The sequence below is a fragment of the Boleophthalmus pectinirostris genome, unplaced genomic scaffold (genome assembly GCF_026225935.1).
Source record: "Boleophthalmus pectinirostris isolate CB_2022bp ecotype Guang Dong unplaced genomic scaffold, ASM2622593v1 HiC_scaffold_22, whole genome shotgun sequence".
NCBI lineage: Eukaryota > Metazoa > Chordata > Actinopteri > Gobiiformes > Gobiidae > Boleophthalmus > Boleophthalmus pectinirostris.
In genome coordinates this window covers 6,868,910-6,879,777 of record NW_026571190.1, presented here as the reverse complement: position 1 = coordinate 6,879,777, position 10,868 = coordinate 6,868,910, and the positions used below count along the sequence as shown (strand labels likewise).

At 39.6% G+C, this 10,868-nt stretch overlaps 1 pseudogene; it reads right to left on the bottom strand.

Annotated features, from left to right (window-relative positions):
• Positions 1-437: 437 nt before the first annotated feature.
• On the bottom strand, positions 438-1,860 carry LOC129410303 (glycogen [starch] synthase, liver-like; annotated as a pseudogene).
• Positions 1,861-10,868: the final 9,008 nt, after the last annotated feature.

Sequence of the window (10,868 nt, the reverse complement as noted above, 5' to 3'; positions counted from 1 at the left end):
TGAATTAGCATGATCAGCATATAATTTCCCACAATTCCCCCTTTTGATTACATTAAACATGTAATCACCACCTAAAATAAGAGGAGCAAGATGCTACCTCCACATAATAAATCCCCCTATATGAACAAAATAAAACTTAAAAATTGTTTGTTAGCTTTAGCTCTTTTATAACATTTCCCAGATTCTTGTCAACACAATATACTTAGAAACTATAACAGATCACACAAAACAGACAAAAATTAGCATAATCAAAAATAAACATTGAAAATTAACTTTAAGAATTTCTCCAAAGCATATGGCCTATACTCTCCTTCTATGTTTTTCTCCCTCTCTTCTCCTCCTTCTCTTCTGGAGTCCTAAAGGTGGAATGTAGTCAGAGTTGTCTCTCAGGGTCTCTGGTTTCAGCAATGTCTGGACTGGTCGACTTTTCTCCATCTTCATCCAGAGTAGAACATGAGTGACATGCCAGTCACTGCCTCAGGTGGTTCTCCCATGACATCATGGTGTAGGATGGTAGCACATTGAAGTACACTGTCCATAGAGAAGAAGAAGTTCACTTTGTACTGGCCTGGGAAGGCTCCACTGCGACCAGGTGTCAAGCGTGGACATAGAACCAGCACAGGCATCTCCAGTCGAGGCGCTCAGATGGGCTCAGTGCAGTTGTTGAATCGTGTGTCCAAGGCAGAACTGTTGACAGAAGTTGAACATGCACTGAATCAGAGTCGTCTGCAGAGTGGAACCAGCAAACCACAATAGATCTCATGTGCAGAGCAGTCAGTCACCTGCTCTCCATGAAACAGCCAAATCTTGACAGGTGAGTGGTAACACTGGGAATGTCCCCTGACCGTGCACTCGTCAGGAGTGTATCCCCAGAGCTCGTAGTAGGAGAGGAACTCTCCAGATCACAGCTGTATAAAGTTGTCGTAGTACATGGACAGGAAGACTGGTAGAAGACAAGAACTCTGAGTAGAAGATGATCTCTACCCAGTTGTTGCAGAGACTAGTGCAGCACACTTAGTCAGGATGGGGTTAACAGCATTGTCCAGCACAGTATGTGTAGTGACCACAGGCAGGCCACGTCTCTGTGTAGCATGAATGTCTCTCCTCGTGATGGTGGAACCTTCTCGGACATGGATGAAGTTCATGTCAAGGATCTGATCCTTGAGCAAAGAGTCATAGAACTGCTGACCAGACTTGTCCTTCACAGTGAGCAGTGTCTCATTGCTGCTTGTAGATGGACTGACCCTTCAGTGACTCCACACTGAAGTCGTTGGTTTTAGCGAACATGATGAAAAAGACCACCAGAGTCACATCACTGCAGTGCAGCTTCTGTAGGTAGTTGAGGTGAAACAAACTCCAGGAAGATGTCAGCTCCTTTGTTGAAAAACTCGTAGCATGTGTCTTTCGTTTTGACTCTCTTCCTCCACTCGTCTCAGCATCTTCTCTGTTTCTATTATGTGGGTCAATGCAGACACTTGGCTTTGGACAGATTTGACTTTTTCTTCTAGTTCTCTTGTAGGGCCTCCAACAGATGTTAGCGCCAACTCTCCTCCAATCACTTTATGAGTTATTTTGGGAGGCCGCCATGTCACTGGATCGGATGGCATCATAGAAGTGGAGGGTGTTCTGAGTTTTGGGCTTTTGTTAGTGGCACTTTGATATGGTGGGGGAACGTCTTCTTCATCATCTGGGGATGGCATCCTTCATTTTCAGATGATATTTTTGTTGCATATCGTAATGTCTCCTCACATCTTGAATGGTATACAGATTTGCTTGGGCTCTCTTTGGGTCAGCTTCTTCTTCCAGCACCTTGCTGTTCCAGAAAGCCTTCAACTGGTTCAATGTAACAAACTGAGACATTGTGATACCTCTGGGACCTCTGTGTTATCAATTATAGTGTTATCTTTTTCAGCTGCTGTTGTTATCAATTGGTTATTGTTTTAATTTTTTGGATTGAGTCTTATTATTTTAGATGGTGAATCACTATTTTGGTTTTGCTCGAAATTTGTTCCGTGTTAAACTGGTCGATAATTGTTTTGGAATGACTTGTTTCCTTGAGATTCCTCTTCTTAGTTTTTGTTTTATGAGTTATTTTATTTCGCAGACGACCTGTGGCACTAAGGCTATTTTGATCTCGCTGGGCGGCTTCCACATCCTTAGTTGGATTTCTTAAGAGAAGAAGAAATGTATCTTAGATAATTTTGAAGTATTATTTTAGGAGCCAGCATTATCTTTTTATAGTTTTGTTTGAGATTCTTTAATTACAAATTATTTTAACAATTTTTTGATTGTTTTTGAAATAACAGTGTTATTTCGCAATCATTAATCAATTTTCTGTCTAACCATTTTATTTCAATGCAAGAGTATTAACCTCAAATATAATTTGGGACTAAGTCATGGGTCAACTTAAACATTTTAATTTCCCTTTTTATTTTAATTTTTCTAATAATTATTTTAGTGATAACCCTGTTTTAAATACTAGAGTTGGGACAAGCCAGAAACAGAATATGAACTTCAGAAAGAAAAAAACTTTTAACTATTATTGCAATTTTTTGTCAAGATACTCGGCATAAATTGATAATACACGTTGAACTATTTAAAGTGGACTTATAAGAGAATGCATAACTGTACGGATAATACTGAGATCAAAAATTAAAATGTGAGCGAAATTTAGGTTTGGAGAGGCAGAGTGGATCAAACCAGAACTAAACTAAGACTACTTCTGAAACAGAACTAGGCCAGGATCTAATTAGGACTAAAGCTGAACTAAACTAGAACTACCCCTGGACTAAAATTAAACTAAGGCTAGACCAGATTAAACCACACCTGGACGTGAACAGTGCTAAACTCAAACTAAATTTAGACTTAGAATGGAATAGAACCAAAACTAGACCAGAATAGGACCAAGTCCGGACCAAAGCTGGACCAAGTCAGGTGCAGACCAGGTCTAAACCAGATCTGAGCCTGAACCCAACCAAGTCCAAAACTGGTCCATGCAAGGCCCAAACAAAACTAAACCAAGACCAAATCAGGTCTGAAATATCGATACCATCTGCTCCTCCAAAACCAGAATTCACAACACCTAAATCTAAACATTATAAACAACGCAATTTTATTTTATAGATCAACATTAAGAGACGGTATTCAAACAAGTAAACTTATTTTGTATCATGTCAACTAAAAACAGGTTTAAGGTACAGGGATAAACACTAATATCAGGTCTATATAACAACCATAAGCGCCACAAGAGAATGTTGTATATGACTTTTTAACTAAACATCGCAATTTTAAACTGTACGGATTATAAATTTTAAGAATGTTTTCAAATTTTAACACAAAATGATCAGCTACATTTGGTAACCTTATAATCCAGGGCACATTCATCAATTTTTAATAACCTTCAACAGTTACGAATTGTTAACCATCAGCACCCGCTCAGCCCGACACCGTTGAGAAATGAAATGCTGTATTTAATCAAAAAATGCTCCGTTTACTGTATTATCACACGGATTTATTATTTCAACATGGAACAACAGGCCATTACCAAGCTTAAAGTCACAGCATTAATTGAATCAAGCCGACAAAGCTTTCAACAATTAACCACGCTGTTTCAGAAACTTCAGCAATAGCCCATCATTTTATTTAAACCATAAATAAGCATCTTCAATCAAGCAAATTGGCAAACTTACTCTTTACCATAAACACAATTGAACATGCTTAGTTAAATTTAAAACGGAGCACTTTTGAACAAATCTAAAGCAGATATACAATGCAGTTTAAGCAGTTTAAGCAACATCAGCATTTCACCTCCCACAGCGCGAACCAGCGTCAAAAAACCCCACAAACCCACTCCGCCATCAGCCGGACACCAGCACATACGCCCCCTGCACACGCGCCTCCCACCACCGCTCATCAACACGACACCAAACCGCTCCCGCAGATGAATTGAATTCACATACGAGGAGCCAGTATCGCATCGAAAAGCAGCGGCAAGTAACGCCCACAGGTGAGCGCAAGCCTTTAAAACACGGATTCGAGCTTTTGCTTTTTCTTTCTCCATGAAGCATAACATGCGATAATCAGTTTTCCATTAATTTTTTTAATTGATCACACAAAAGTCCCGAAAGTAAAACACAATTTCTAGTTTTTACATTTAGCCAATCTGACAGGAATTCTGAAACAACAAAGGTCGCTGTCATACCTTCTTTTGGGAACGCGTTCTTCGTGTCTTTACTTCCAGGATTTCGTGGGAGGCATCGTTTGCAGACATTACTCTGTCAAATCTCCGTCGGGGTCACCACTTGTGGGTTTTTTCTGAAGGTTCCATGCGTGTCCTTAGAAAGAAGCACGAGAGATCCGAGAGAACAAGCCACTTTATTTCGTCATTTTCCATTGAGAGGATTCAAGTTGATTACCATGTACAACTGTCACCCCGGAACGACGCCTCTACTCCCCAACTCAAAATCAGGGGTAGCTTTATACTACATCTTGACAAAACATTAACTTGTTGAGTTAGCACATACAGAAAGAAAATGAACAATACTGCTGACCCAGTGCAGCTTATCATGGGTGGGACCATGCCACGGGGACCACATATGTCAGTTTTGCTGCTCCTTGCATCTCAAAGTCCAAAAACATATTCTTTATGCAAGAAAAACATGTTATGTAAACCTATAGATATCACACGTTTTCCACCCATGTCATTCTAAAGTCTATAATGTTAGGTGAATTAGCATGATCAGCATATAATTTCCCACAGGTGTAATAATAGATTTGCTTCAGGTGTTTTGTGGAGTGGGTAAGACTGTTTTTAGTGGCAGGATAACTATGGCCATTGACATGCACTAGCCTAGCACCAGCGACCTCTGCAAAAATAAGGACTGGATGGAATATTTTAAAAAGTGTCTCCACATGTCTCCAACATGTCCTTTGTCCAAAATTCCAAACTGTCCCTTTAATCTAAGTTATTGGATGAAGGAAGCCTAAATTTCTCTTTGTGGATCTTTTTCAAACAATATTTAAGCGTAGTCAACACTGCATGTTCCGCGGCGTCCACAGGTGAATTACATGTGTATATTTGATCATATTATTTTGCGATCTTTTTAACCAACTTAGTTTAAGTATCATACTACCCATAAGTTATGCAATAAAGTGTGCAATGTCATCAGTGATTTTTGAATCTTTTTAACATTAGCTTAAATGTTTGCTTATTTTGCAGCATGGAAGGCCAAAATGTAAAAAGACAGATGCCAAAAAGGAGAACCCTTAACACCCAAAAAGACCAAGTTTTATGAACCACATCCCCACTCTCCAAAAGCATCTCAGGATGGTAAGTTATGTTCAGACACTAATGATACATGCAGTTACGTGCACACATGACCTGTATGATTCCATGAAAATGGAAAAGCTGGAAATAGAAAGATTAAAAAAGATACTTGGGAAGATTCTCCAAGGAGAGAAGAGATTTAAAGTCATACTTTGGAATATTAAAGCAAAACAGTATTTTGATGGAGACCTCTTTTAAATAGCTGTGAGGAGAGAAACTCCTTTAGGTCAGATAAGAGTCAGGTTTGTGGAGCTCATAGTAAGGACACACTTTTCAGTCCAATAGAAAACATCTACAAAGAAAAACAAAACAAACAAAAAACGTCTTTCTTTTTTGACTTAGTGACTAAAACACAGAAGAAGAAGAAGAAAATCTACAATCATCCTTCATCTTCTCAGCAACTGTCATCTTCCACACAGTCTCCTCTTCAGCAGCAGTCATAGAAAGCTCATACTGCTCTCCATAAACCATCTTCTCTCCGGTCTGCATCCTCCACCACTCTAACCCCCACCCCTACAGACTACATCCCCTCAGCTGTCTCCTGTCCACCCACTTCTGCTCCAGAGATCCTCTCGCCAGCGTCATGTTGCCAACTTCTAATTCTCAGCATCTTTACAGATGCCCCGGAATCATACGGATGGAATGAGCCACATCCTCTTCAGACAGGCAGAGAAAGTTTTGTCAGCGTGCTTTACATCCGTCTTGTTGTTGACCCAGCAGGGTACAGCAGTTCCTCTGAGTGTGCTGATACTTTACCCTTCGACAGCCCTAATGTGAAGTTAGGGTCAACTAAAGTCTGGAAACCATGCACAAAATGTGAGGCAGAAGTGGAAAGGTTGTTTTAATTACTAAATCAAATGAAATGTTAAACTATTGGGGTGACTGTGGTTCAGGTGATTAGAATACAGTTCTCTTCTGCTCATGCTCCTTTTGTGTCCTGTAGTGAGTGTGTGAGCAAAGTTATTAAGTTAAGTTATTTTCCACCACATGTGAGCATGAATGAATATTGCAACATAAAGCAATTAAATTACTCAATGGAATTTAACCTTTAACCTAATGTGTGTTTTATTTTCTGTTGCAGAAGGTGACCACATTGATGCATTGCGTTCCTGTGTGGATAAAACACACACTGAAGCAATTAGTCCAGTGATGAAACAGACTAAAGCAGTCCGACACAGGAAGTTTCCTAAAGGGAAAACAGTTCTCCAGAAATACAAAGTGGGTGTTAGCGTAAGTAAGTTCACTTTTTTAGTTTAGTTAGTTTTAGTTTAGTTTTGGTTAAAATATTGTCTTTATTTTACAGCTTACATCATGCCTTGTAGTGCTCAGAGTGGATGGACATTTGTTAAAAAGGCAAAAATAAAGAAAGCCCTGATCAACAAGTGTCGTTCTTGGACTGGTTCTTAGTAGGCCATTCATGATAATTACTATATTGAAGATATTATTCAATACATGAAAGCTGGAACATTATTTTGGAGCTCTGTATTTTTTGTACGCCCATTTTCTTTACAATAATGAGGACATTTGGGTTTTATTTGAGCTGTAGAGGGGTAAAAGTAACTTCTGTGGCTGATTATTGGTTCATTCTGCTTCTTATGTGTTGCCGCTCATTCCATTTTAATGTGACTGTGTATTTCAACATCTACTGGGATTATCCTGCTTTATTGTTTTTGTCAGTGGCATAAGTGGTATTTTCAGTATTATACTATTCTGCAGTATATCTCTGTAGCTATATATATTATGCTTCAAAATGTGTTAACATGACAGGCCTAGTTTGATTTGTGTTGTTTGGCACTGGTTCCTATACGCCCTGCCAAGTATTTTAATGTTAAAGTTCTTAAATAACATTTAAATTGTGCACACTAAAAGAGCATGTCTTTACTGTATTAAATAAAGGCATTTTTGGAAAAAGGATACATTTATTATTGTTTTCGATATTTGTATTGGGATGATCTTAATGCTTTTAAATGGCTCCATGGTTGACAAAAATGAGCAGCAGCAACAATTTTCTCACCTATGTCTTAGTTACTTCATCACGTAGATACTTTCATCAATCAGTAACACAGTTACTAACGCAATTACTTTGGGGAAAAAGTAACGGGTGACTATAATTAACTATAAATAACTAATTACTTTTTTGAAGGATCTTTCCCAACACTGGATGTAAGACGCTTGTCACATTACATCTGACCTACTGTCAGTCTTTACTTCGCACTAACAGGCCACCGACTCTAGATCACTGTGGTTTTATTCTGCTTGAGTGCTGACAGAACAGTAGCGTATATTTCGGCAACACTTATATGTACTGCTGAGCCTCTGTGCCTGCCTGTAGTGCACTACATTCATCAAGCTCACGAGGTCGTTGGACTTTTGCTGGACGGAGCATGTGCTTCGCGTTGCCAGAGAAGGGGCTGCACTGAGCAGGTTGAATAGGCTGTCAGAGACTTTTTTATTACTTACCACCCCCTTCCTCACATGTCCCACATTTATGAGTGAGGGACTTGCCAGCACCTCCCTTGCAGTGTATTTAAGGCCTGTAACACGTTTTGTCCTGATATCATGGTTGCAGGAGTGAAATAATACAGGGCGCAAGCAGAAGCACTTTACAAGCATGATCATGTGCGGCTGCACTGACAATTTTGATATCAAGTAGGGGGCCGCAATAATATAATTTTGCGGACCATAGTTTACCCCCAGATCACAACTTTGAGACCCCTGTTTTATGGTCAGCACGGTTGTCTTGGCACAGGAAACTGGGTCGTCATCCCAAACTGTTGTGCTTGTAAAATAAGAGATAAGTCTAAAGACCCCAGGGGGCAGTACACTGGAGTCAGACTCAGACTTATGTAAATAATGACCTTTTTATAAATGTTTGGTGTGCGAGGGTGACTTTTTATATATGATATATCAAGTCAAATTTATTTTGCAAATAAATTATTTATAATACAGATTTCTGGTCATCTGGCATCTCTATACATCTTTTACCCATCACACTTAGGTTGAATCCCATTACACCCCTTGGTCATACCACTTTCCCCTATCCCTCTGTTTTGTGTGTTCACGTGTAGGGGTGTCCCAGTTACCGTTAAGGCAGAGGGATAAGAGAAAGTGAAAGCCCTTTCAGGAGTGCAATTATCTATGTGCATAAATAGGTCCAGTCCCCACCCATATGTCATAGGCATAATTAAAAAATAAAACTCTGAAACAGCAAAAAATAAACTTTGCATGCTGCTTTCATGGTGAGGTGGAGGTGTGGAGAGGACGTGACATGATGTGGGTTCATGTGCGCAGAATCTAGCTGAAGGTGGGATCCATATAGCACAGATTGCATGGTGTGTACGGAGGGTTTGCTAAATTTGGAGTTTGCGTGGTGCACACCTCTGGTGGTCACTAGGAGTTCGCACTAGCTTAGGGAATGTAGGGAACATAATGTCTTATGTAGTCTTTCATAAATGAGGCCCCAGATCTTCTCAGAGGAGGCAGAGGAGAAGCCTTATAAGCAGCCCTCACACTGACATACAAAAGGTCAATCATTCTGGTCCCTGTTGAACAATCCACAAATTGAAAAAAGGAAGGCAAACAAGAGTCCAGTATCCTATGACTGAAATCCCCAATGATGAACATGAACACAGTCCATCCACGGTGCTTGTGACAATTTGGCTGTTGTTGTTTTTTTTTTGAAAATGTACCTATATACTGCATAGATCTGACAGAGAGTCTAAAAGAGGTGACATTGCCACATGTATCATCACATCTCAAATCACGCCTTATTGTTTCCAATGAGCCTGTTGTTAATTTTGAATGTCTTTATAATAATTAGGTATTTTTATAATAATTATTATTCTTCATCTAACTGTAGGAAATATTTACAGACTTCCTAATTCTCCAAAATCTGAATCAGCAAAAAATATTTAGTCCACTGTATCCTCCTTAAGAAATAATAATGAAGCTATTTTACAGGGTGATTTTAAAATCAAGTGGCTCAAGCTGTCTACTTTCTCTGAAAATAACATGTTCAGTAGTTTGCATTTCACACAATTTATTACAAAACCTACTAGAGTTACTGTAAATTCTAAATCCTGTTTAGACTCATCTTAACAGAATTAGTAAATCTAGAATTCTACCAGATTGCTTTAATGATTGTGTAAATCAGCGATTTACTGCACCTAGAAAATGACTTAAATGTAAACATTGGATGACTTACAACAGGGCTCTCTAATTCATGGCCTGGGGAACAACTTGATTTCAGAGTTTATTGTCAGTGCGGACGAAGCCCCTGCAGATTTATAACAGCAGATTTGCACACCTTACACCCCAAACTCAACTTTCATCAGTTGTGAAGCTATGAGTCCAGGTGGACCTGTTTATGCCTTGTTTTAAAATGTACAGTGCACATAAGACGCCACTGAAGAACCAAAACAACTCACACTTGCCTGTGCTTGTACATGGGCTTCTGCTTGCACCGCACCATTTCGCTCCTGCAGCCATGAGATCAGGGCCCCTTCTTTGGGCTAATTGGCTGGCAACGCGAAGACCATGCTCCGTCCAGCAAAAATCCAGCATGTTATCAAATCTCATTTTATTTTTATATATTGTAATTGCAAATACTACATTTATACTACATTGCTCCATTCATTATGCTCCCTCGTGAGCATAATGAATGGAGCGCACTGCGGGGCAGGCACAGATGCACATATGGCGTGTTTTCGTGTGCCATCAAGCCAGTCAAACTGATAATATGAACCAAAACTCCACCAAAATCCTCCTACTTGTTGGTTCTGGTAAGCGCTATTCACAAATGTGGTAATAAATATATTTATTGTGGTGCTGTGCGTAAAGTTCTCCATAGTCCTCCTCCTCCGTCCATGTGACCGTGCAGAAGCATAAATTTATTTATCAAAACAAAGAGCACGTGCTTTATGAGCTGCCTTTGATATACTAGTGGAGCTGTTAAGGACCAAAATAGTTCACTTTTATGATACAAGCATGAAACTTTGACAGATTAGTAACACCCCAGTCTAATTTGCTTAGTTACCCATTTTGTAATGTTGAACAACTATTTTTTTCTAAACTCCAAAGCTTTAAGGAGGTCACGTGACCATTTTCCTTGAGAATGTAAGGGCTATGTGGGTTCCCTGTGGTTGAAATCCAAGTTAATAAAATATTTTATCTTTCAAAGTCATATTTATTGGGTTTTTGATAACAAAAAGCATTTAACCATCTCTGAAGACCTGTAAGTGCCATATCATATTTCATAATGATAATTAAATGCTGTATGGAAGCAACACTTAACCCCAAACAATGGCAAGAACTGCCATTGAACTGCCAGCGATCAGATACCAAGCGGGAATCATGTACTGGCCAAAGGAGGAGATACAGACCACAGATGCTAAGACATGAAAGCTCCTGACCATGTATGGAGGGTTCCATCCCAAATCCAGCACCCTGAGACTGTACGCAGGCCGGAAGGAAGGAGCCAGAGGACTAGTGAGTGTGGGAACCACTGTCCAGGATGAAACATCCAAGCTCCTTGAGTACATCA